Source organism: Ruditapes philippinarum, unplaced genomic scaffold (genome assembly GCF_026571515.1).
Source record: "Ruditapes philippinarum isolate M1 unplaced genomic scaffold, ASM2657151v2 ctg58_1_1_1_1, whole genome shotgun sequence".
NCBI lineage: Eukaryota > Metazoa > Mollusca > Bivalvia > Venerida > Veneridae > Ruditapes > Ruditapes philippinarum.
Genome location: NW_026857083.1, coordinates 496,728 through 506,122, shown reverse-complemented (window position 1 = coordinate 506,122; position 9,395 = coordinate 496,728). Strand labels below are relative to the sequence as shown.

Here is a 9,395-nt window from a genome sequence, read left to right as displayed (position 1 = left end):
AGACGTTTTTACATCAACCTTATATGACCATATATTTGTCGTTTGCCTGACAAAACCCACATGAACATAATTACCACATCCGCGACTGTCATCATTGCCATACAGATGTGACAATAGATCACTAATGTAGCCGACAATATATAACAAGCTCTTCATTTATATTATGTACAGCATATAAACCAAATCAGACTCATTCAAGCAACGTCCAACTCAACTTGATCGTTAGTTTTCATAAATAAATTAAAAAAAACTTTAATACCTAATAGTTTCTATAATATATAAATGTATGCTTTTCTTAATCATATATATTATGTTTTTTAATAACTTAAAATGTATGTTTTTTCTATAAGAACTTAATTTAAGCTTTCTTTTAAAGCAGATAAATACATGCATGTTTTTTCTGTAACACATTATTCTATGTTGTTCTTTGATAACAACATAAATGATTCATTTTTCTCTTACACAATAATATATGCTTTACTTTCAATAAAATATAAATATTTTTATGTGAGGCAATAAAATCTATTTATAGGTAAAACAACGTTCTAATATGTTTGTCTTTGCCAGAATACTCCTGGAAAAAGTGTCCGTCTGTTTTACGTCATATGTGTTGGCATTTAACATAATACAGGTGTCAGCGTCTGGGAAATATCAGGTTATGATATTTCTATCAAAAGAATATTGATTTCTTAATTTATGATGGATAAATCCACAATGCAATAGTGCACATACATTAAGTGAAAATAACCAATCATACCTATAAGCCTATTCTTTTGTCTCTTAATAAATCCTTGTAAATATCGGGAACCTGTGAATATATTTACATCATTCATTAAACGCATATTCAACGACAATATTGTCGTCATTATATAATTCAAACTATAATTGTTTAAAATATAGGAACCATTCTGCATCACAACTAAAGTGACAACTTTTAAAAGGTGCAAATAATTTATCTACAGCGATACTTGCTTGGTTGAAGGAGCTATAGTATTTTGAGAGTACGATGCATTTGTGTCCTGTCTATATCATTAACATATGTTACAACACAAAGAAAATTTGCAATAAACAACATTGTATGGGAAAACTGTTCTTCATAATATCTATTGATTTGTATAGTCAATACAAAAATATGAGTTTTTCTTGATTTTCATTATTCTATATCTGCTTAATTCAGTTTTAGATAGCCATTTCAATAATTGAATTTTACATAATTATATAGAACGAGCCATTTTTTGTTTGCACGAGACTGTCAGGACAAGCTTGACAAGTTTCAGGAATCTAATTAATTTTGTCAGTCTGTAAAACACGATCAATTATTGTCGGACTTAATGAAATAACATGTCCGAAATAAAAATAGTGTTTTATATTAAAATTATTTGTCTGGAACATGTATTTGTTTAAATTTTATCGTAAAATGCCATGCACTGCATTATAAAAGTATATCCAAAGATACTGGATGATGTAATGTTAATTATAGATGCTTCTACTTAGAAGAAGATAATGGTGGTTTAACGACAGACATTAACTTTGATGTTTTTCTCTGACATTATGGATGGCACAGTGATTTTGTCGTAATTATCATTCCTGAAAGTATCTGAATTATTTCAGAAGATCACCAAATCTACATGCAATAAATGGTGAAAAAGGAATAATTAAATTTGATACAGGCAATGATTGTAGTGTCATAAATTTCGCATTAGGTAAAATGACATGTTTTATTAAGATAACTTTAAATATTCAAATTCAAGGTCAAATATAAATATAGAGGAAATATATATTTTGCTTCCTTAACACTTTTAGTTCTATATGTATTTTCTGCGCAGGTATCGTGAAATTTTATAAATCCTACATCAATCATATGTGACGTCTTAAACCTTATTTAGCATAGCGCACAAAAGTACTTTCACATGAACATGTACACACCTATTATAATGCAATGTAAATTATTTATGTACATATAATTTAAAGGTATGGAACTATGCATCTTGTATTGTTAGCTACTACATAGATCTGTATTGAATCTTTCCAACTTAGTTTCAACTATACATATAATTAAATTATATATGACATATACTTAAACTACTTACTATGATTTGCCCAGATAAATATATAGTTAATCCAGACTACGCTCAGAAACTAGAGCAATAGGACTTAATGTCTCAAATGAGTCAGTTTTTTAACCATGTGAGCTTAATGATAAATAATTATCCTACACCAAATCCACAGATGGCATAACTTGTAAGTTATCTGCTTTATTATGGCAAATCTGACACTACAAACTTGTAAATTATTCACGTGTACAACATGAGATGAATTAACCAACGTTAAAGTTAAATGTCTAAATCAATATATAGTAGTTGAAATGAATGATGCATATGCAAGATATGTCAAATTTAAATCCCACACTGAGCTTGTTTTGTTTTAAAATCGTCAACAAACTAATACCTTATAACTGATAGCTAAACATTGACCACTTTATGAACCTTCAATCCGATGGACTTCTCATCTTTTGAGATATTGCCTTATATTGTTTGTATTTTTGTTTGAAAACTTTACACAGAAGACTACACATTTTATCATGTCAAATCGATCAAAGATTTATTAAATCTAAATAAATTGACCGGTAGAATAATTTATTAAACCGATAGATATATACGAGTACAACGTTATAAAATGTGTCTAATGTGGCAAAATTTCTGTACTTGATTAAAACAGTCAAACATTAATTCGTGAAACTTCTAACGTTTAACAACAATAAGTAACTTTTTATCATTCACTTTATAATCATGAAAAGGTAGAAACATGTATAATGTTCTTTTATAATTAAAACAGGACCACTTTTCGTTTGCCAAGTCAAGTCAATAAAAGAATCTCGGGAACGTAAACTGACTTTCTAATAATTTATATCAATGCATGGTTTCTGTGAGGGAGATCCAAGTACTTATATTAGAGCTGTTGCAAAATGAAAAAAGTCGTAATGGAACGTAATTAAATCTGGAAGTTATTGTAATAAAGAAATAAAAGTTCTTTATTGATTATTATTGAAAGCAATATAATAAAGTGTTAAAATGTTTTTTCTACCTAATTTTGTCTACGCAAAATAACGAAATGGTTAATTACTACTGCGAATAATCATTGATGAGAAAGAATGGCAATTAATATGTAGAAAATACACATATTGCGGCGACGTGCTACTGACTTTAATTGCTTTAAACAGATATATTACAAATATGATAATGATAAATATGATATAATAAATAAGATATAATTCTGTTCTTAGTCGTAATCTTTAACTAAATCCTGTATAATGGCCTTATCCTTATTCACCATTTCTTTACTTGTTCAACGACATATAAAAAACCTGGCTACTTAATTAACAATATGTTGTACAGAACGTGACAAGGAAAGTGTGAGTCACAACATTATGTTTAAAAGATGTATGTACACAATGTAGCATGTATATTCGACAAATAACACATTTACCCTATGGTTAACAAATATAGATAGATAGATATAATTTATTGACGTATACATGTTTGTACATAGTCACAATAAGAAACACGTAATACATAAATCATAAGTCATGGTACGATCATATTGAAAACAAACATTGTTTAAGGAAAGTATATATGGAGAATGTTCTTAAATCCATATTTAAACAATACAAAGTTGGCATTACTCTTACTAAAAAAATGCAAAAATGACTTTCATATATTTAATATGTAGTGAATCAACGATTAAAATTACATGATAAATACCATACTGTCGCTTTTTAATGAGCAAAATTATCATGCGCATACTGGTAAAAATAGTCTTTAAATGGTAATATTAATAAGGTCATATCGACGCTTAGTAGCAAAGATGATGTATTTAGCAAGTCCAATTAATTCGGATTTATTTTTTGACTTCAAAAGCTGCAAAAATTTAAACATACTCGGCCTTCTGTAAAAATATGGCTTAAAGAACTCCCTACGTAATGCAGTATAACAATTGCAAATGATAATAAAATGAAATTCATCATCAATTTCTTGAAGATTACACAATTGGCATTTTCTTCCTGAACGAGGATGTCTTTAGAACCATATTTCTTTGCCTCTATCTTTATGAGAATATAACCTAATACGAGATAAATTTTGTATGTTGTCTAATTAATTATTTAGATAAAATGCAGATCGAAATTTGTCAATCAAATGTACATACAGACTAGATAATAGTGGACTAGACTGAATGTCTGCATTTACCTTTTGTTTATAAAACAATCAACTAATCTACGTTTGAATATTTCAACAAACTCTTTTGGGCTGTATTGCAATGGGTTGAGCCATACATCTGTGAATCCATATTCATTTAAAATAGAATGAACCTTAGCTGCCCAGGAGTTATATCCATTATCATGAAGACTTATTGATGAATAAAAAGCAGACTTTAAGATATTATTATTTGAATGAAGAATATGTAACCAGAATCTTATTATTTGAACATATCTTTGAACATAAAGAGGATATCGGCCTAACTCCGAATAAACTGCTGCAGTACATGTACTGTGTTTTACGCCTAACAATGACTTGCAGAATTTCAAGTGAATCCTTTCTATATCCTTAGATTTTGTAAAACCCCATATTGCACAAGAATAATTTAGTGTTGAGGAAACAAACGCATCAAAGAGTTGGAGTGAAACGGAAGGGGTCACATCATATTTGTTAATATTACGAAGTAAAACATTTTGGGCTTTCATAGCTTTTCCTATAGCATACTGATTATGAAGTTGAAAAGACCCCGTATAATTAAAGACTACACCCAAATAGTTGAAGTTATCAACAGTCTCTAATAAAGTATTGTCGTATGACCATTTTTCATTTTCTCTGATGCTTCCCCTCTTCCTAAAAACCATTGTTTTAGTTTTATCTGTGTTGACCTCTAGGCCCCATTTATCACAATAAAGCTTTAAATTATTTAGATTCGATTGCAATTCTTCAATTGACTTTCCAAATATGACCATATCGTCGGCAAAAAGTAAAATAATCATACATATATCATAAAAAGTGAAACCCTTATCGTTATTACTATCATCATTCCTTAAGTATTGTTCCAGATCTTCCAGAAATAAAGCAAACAAAATCGGTGAATTATTTTGGCCCTGTCTTAGACCAATAGAAATATCAAAAAAGTCTGACAAAGTATTACAGTGCTTAACACAGAAGACACCGAAGAGTACATATCTCTAAAAATCCTGATCAATTTTACCATCTAGTCCGAGATTAAAAGTTATACCAAAGAGCATTACGATAGATTGAATCGAAGGCTTTTTATGTCAATAAAACAACAATAAAGACGTAAATTTTTGGGATAGTATTCGTTCCACTAAGAGTGCAAAACAAAATTGCATCAACGGTGCTTACACCTGAACGAAAACCGAATTGTGCGTCAGATTGTATATTGTTATCACGCGCCCAATTTTCAACCCGTTTTGTTAATACCTTTGTAAATAATTTACCAAAATTGCTAATTAATGTTATTCCTCTATAATTATTAGGTACCCTCTTATTTCCCTTTTTATATAATGGTACGATGTAACCATAAGACCATACTTTTGGGAAATGACCGGAATTAAATATAGTGTTAAAACAGTCAGTGATATGACCGATAAGTATGTCGGACGTCTCAATGAAAAACTCATTTAATAAATTATCGGCAGGACATGGTGCCTTATTTCGCTTAAGATCTTTAATTGCCATTAGTATTTCATTAGACGTAATAGGCGTATTCAGGCATTCAAAAGATGGGTTATTTATATTAAAGTCTGTTTCAGAGATAAAACTTTCTGCATCTTCTATACGTGTAGATCTTATATCATTGAACAAGCTAGAAAAATATTCACGAAATTCTTCAGGTTTTACATCGTTTGAACAATTTTCAAGTTTTGGCTTAAAATGATTCCAAAATTGCTTTGGTTTTGATTTACGAAGTTCGCATAATTCGCGCGACTTTTTAGTCTTAAACACTCTTTTTTTTCTTGCGCATTAAAAGTTTATAAGAACGTTTACGCTCTAAAAGTAATTGTCTGTTATCTATTGATTTGTTTCCATTAAATGAATTAAGCGCTAAAATATACAGTTTCTTTGATTCTACACACTCGCGATCAAACCACTCTATATTACATGATGTATCATGCATATTGCATGATATCCGCGAATGTTTAAAGTACGGTTCGGCCACTTCTTCAATCAACGAGGAAAAACCCTCAACTAAATTATCAATAGAAAGGCTCTCCGATGTACCGTTACTAAGTAGAAGTGCATTAAACTCGGGAAGCTTTGAAATGATATCACGTCTAAAGTTTATCTTGTGATCATCTGACCATTTATAAAATGTATACTCCGAGGTATTTTCATAATCATTTATATTTTGACTACTTATCAAAGAATTAATATCAATTTCAAAGAAGAGTGGTGCACGGTCACTGTATTCGTTAAACGGTAACAGTTGAAATGTATTAATCCGCTTAAAATCTTTATCATTCAAAACCAAATAGTCAATTGTAGTACATGATCGTTGGTTAAAAAATGTGAACGAACTGGTATCACCAATTCTACCCCAGCAGGCACACGACGTTGTTTCAACGTTGAAACAACGTTGAAATATGGTCGTGACGTTGTTCAACTATGGACGACCATACGGATATATTGCCAATGTATATACAACGTTGATTCAATGTTGTTTATGGTCGAAGTTTTACATTTAGTTTAATCATTATATAAACCTTTATACCACTAATTTTGTGTTATTATTCCAGTTTATTGAATTAGTCTGTAAGTGATTTTTGTCAGGAAACTTGCGTTACAATCTTTTTCCGTATATTCAAAATTAGCGCTTAAACAAATAAAGTTGGAAATAATTTTTCACTTTATATTAACGCTTTAAATGTTAGTTAATATGTTTTGTTGTTTTTTGTTGTTTTATTTTTTAGTTCTTTATGAATAATATTAATTAATAAATTGATATTAGTCAAAACTAACGATGGTCAGGGGAAGTAATTGTTGAAGTCTATGATTTTGTTTGTTTGTCTATGATTATCGTTCGTGCAAATGGTGGCGCTGTTTGGAAAATTTGAAAACAACACGATTCGCAATTTATTTGGATTTCGAAGGTATTACCGTAATCATGGTAATGTTTTACTTTAGTTTACTGATTATTTTCTAAGATATTATTATTTATATTTAAAATTCTACTTTAATTTACTTTATGAAATAAATGAGAGATGAAAACACATGATTGAGTTTATTTGACACGTTTTCGCGACCTAATTGAATGATTTGGGTTCGGTAGGCCTTGTTAGCATGAAGTTATTGATGTCCTTGGCAATTTATAATTTTACAAACCTTGTCTTTCTTTAATTTATTTTTCATATTATTAAACATTTGTCTGTACTATATCCTAATTAGAATTTAATCAATTATAAAATTGAATTTGAAACCTATTAAGTAGTTCGGCCCACACAATTTACGTCCCAAGACAATATATATATAACTATGTCTATGTTTATATTTTAGTGATAGTATTATACAGTGTTAATTAGTTTGAAAAAAAAATACATTATTATTAAGTTAAATAGAAAACAAAGTTGAGTGTTAAACTTTAAAGTTGAATAGTCGTAAATTTATAGGGAATAATAAATCTATTTCTATTTTATTATATATTATTTTATATTCTAGATCCTGGTCCTGGCTGAAATTTAGAGTATTGCAGCTGTAGTCTGTATACCATACACTCAACATGAAAAGGAATGTCAGGTTTGTTAAATTGAAATTAATTCTTATTAATTTATATATTTGAATTTATTTACAATACAAATTATAAATTTTTCACCTACTGGATATTTATCTTGTCTTAAAATATATTATTTCTGAATATTCCTGTAACATTATTAATATAAAATATACATGTTTGTTGATTTCAGGATGCTGCATAAAATGGTCTTAGCTAGAGCCTAGAATGTTAATTTCTTGGGACTATGCTGCAAGGAACTGACGGGGAGCAGTTTTTCTTACCAATCATAGGTGAGACTTTTAAATAGCTTCTTTTTAAAAAGATTTTGTTGTCTTATATACAGTATTTGCTGTCAATATGAAACTTAGCTATGTTTCAATTTCTATGCTCTTTTATGGTGTAAATCTATGAGAAAAGCATTTTAAGATAAAAACAAATCACTAAGTTGAGTAATTATATGTATAATTTGAGATTGACCAAGTCAACAACTTCTTATTTTTATTTGCAGAAGCAGTAAGAGACAGCCAAAGAAGTACTCGAACACCTGAATTTATGCTGCACTTGAACTGTATTTTTTTAATAAAATATCTGGAGTATTTAATATTGTCTTGATATTTTGTTAAACTTGGTAACTTTGCTTTATATCCAAAAACTAAAGTATGGTGGGTTTTCAACGTTGAAATGACATTGAAACTTCAACGTTGTACCAACGTTGAAGCTGCAACGTTGTATCAACGTTGAATTTTCAACGTTAACTTTCAAATCCGAATATAAATCCAACATTTTTTCAACGTTGAAATCTGACCATAATTCAACGTTGAAACAACGTTGATGTGCCTGCTGGGACCGTTAGCTATTCGCAATGATGTGGACTTACAAAAATCAAGCATACGAAACCCCCATATATAACCACGCATTAAAAGGATAAGTATTTCAAAACCAAAAATAGTTGTGTTTCTCATGTCAAAATAACCAATATATTAACATTTTTCTGTACAAGTGATATCAGCAATCGATATATAAATCATACCTGTTTGAAAATCCTTCGTACTTTAGAAAACTGTCCTCTAATTGGAATGTAACCACCAAAAATAATCAGTGAGTAGCCTTCAAAAAATATTTCAATAAACTAACTGCACTATAAACAAATATTTGTTATAAATTGTTTGTAAAATGTTTTAGTTATACTTCTAAAATATTATCGCCTAACAAAGTTTGTAACCATTCACGCCGAATATACAATTTACCACGTATGCATATAACATGTTTTATTTACATCAATAGTGAATGAACTGGCTGCAAGATAAACAGATATAATCTATAAAAGATTATTTTTGTTATACCTACATTGGAAATGCAATAACCCACTTACTTATGCTAGCATTAAATGATAGTTCTCATGTAAACCCCAGGCATATAGGCTGTACTGGTTATGTGTCATTGAAGTATTTTTTTTTTAATTAGGAGTGTAAATAACGAAAATAACCTGAACTTTCATTACATCTATGTTTCATTCAAAGTTTAATTCCAGTTGAAAAAAGTACATTTTGTGTAAAAGAATAAATACCACTTAAGCGGTGCTAGGGGCGTGATAGATGGTGCATTTTAACAGTATCGCTTCTCAA

General features: G+C 29.4%; 1 long non-coding RNA gene across 1 annotated transcript; it reads left to right on the top strand.

Annotated features, from left to right (window-relative positions):
• The first annotated feature begins 7,018 nt into the window (after positions 1-7,018).
• On the top strand, positions 7,019-8,364 carry LOC132748714 (uncharacterized). Its single transcript, XR_009628309.1, has 4 exons — positions 7,019-7,150; positions 7,716-7,793; positions 7,961-8,060; positions 8,279-8,364. It is a non-coding gene; the product is annotated as an uncharacterized LOC132748714 (long non-coding RNA).
• Positions 8,365-9,395: the final 1,031 nt, after the last annotated feature.